We start from the raw sequence: 1,320 nt of genomic DNA on the forward strand, positions 1-1,320 counted from the left end.
ATATATATATATTATTAGATATGCAAAGAGCTCAAATTAAATGATGAAGCCTTGTTGAGCTAAATTACTAAAAACAACTTTGCTTCAGACATTATCTCACCCTTTCCACAGCTGAAGATTTGGTTGAGTGGCTTCAAATTATTTATGTATTCACCGAACAAACATCCAAACTGCACTGTTATTTTCTTGTAATTCACTTTATCTTTTGTCCCTAAGCACATTTCATAATGCCTTTAGCAGAATATCTATCATTGTTTCTCTCAAATAGATACAGCTACATATACAACTAGACTTTGTTGACACAGCCTTATTTCAGGTGGTATTAGATTAACCTCTTTCCATAAAATTCTATGCTTAAAACCCCATTATTGTAGTCTGAAAAAAAAGTTTATTTGAGATTGTTGCAAATTTACTATAAATGAGAAAAACCAAGAAATCACATTTGTGTAAATATTCACACCCTTTGCCATGACGTTTGAAACTGAGCTAAGATGCACATTCTTTTCACAGATTTTTTTTTTTAATGTTTATATAGCTAAAAGTGAGTCCATGTGTAGTACAGTCAGTTAATTGGACATAACAGTACCAGTTGGCAGTGCCGTGTCAGAGAGCAAATATCAAGCATGAATAAAAGAAAATGCATCTTTAGACCTCACCATCCTGAGGCCAAAATCTGAGAAACAACTACAACCTGAAGGACCGTGGCCATCGAGGACCAACTTTGGACAGGCCTGTTCTAAACTGAGCTAAACTTGTCAAAAGGCCCCTGAATTCCTCTCAGTCTATGAGAGTTAAAAACCTACTGGTTGGATGCGACAAATACTGAAATCTTTGTGAATGCCAGGCATTATGTTTGGAGGAAACCAGGCCACACACACCACATCCCTATAGTGAAGAATGGTGGTGGCAGTATCATGCCATGGGCATGTTTTACAGCTGCAGAAACAGGTTGACAACTTCAAATAAAGAGCAAGATAAATATATTTCCAGACACATTCTGATGGAAATTGTCTACAGGACTTTCCTGATTTCTGTTGGGATCTGGAGAAGTTCCACCTTTCTCCAGCAGAGTCCGCCGTGGATCCTCCTGAGCTGAGCCTTCGACACACCTGAGGCGCATCTCATCATCAGAGGATCCACCAGTATATAACCTGCCTTCAGACCTTGCCTCAATGCCGCAGTGTTTATCCAGTTTGGTTAGCACCTGAGCCTAGCTTCTTCTGAGAACCTTTGTTGCTTCTTGATCCCTGATTGGATTCTAATCCCCTTTTGTCTCTGCTTTCAGGAATCCAGTTTTCCCTTGTAAGCTCTGGCTGAGCT

Source organism: Cyprinodon variegatus, unplaced genomic scaffold (genome assembly GCF_000732505.1).
Source record: "Cyprinodon variegatus isolate N-32 unplaced genomic scaffold, C_variegatus-1.0 Scaffold288, whole genome shotgun sequence".
In the NCBI taxonomy this organism is placed as follows: domain Eukaryota; kingdom Metazoa; phylum Chordata; class Actinopteri; order Cyprinodontiformes; family Cyprinodontidae; genus Cyprinodon; species Cyprinodon variegatus.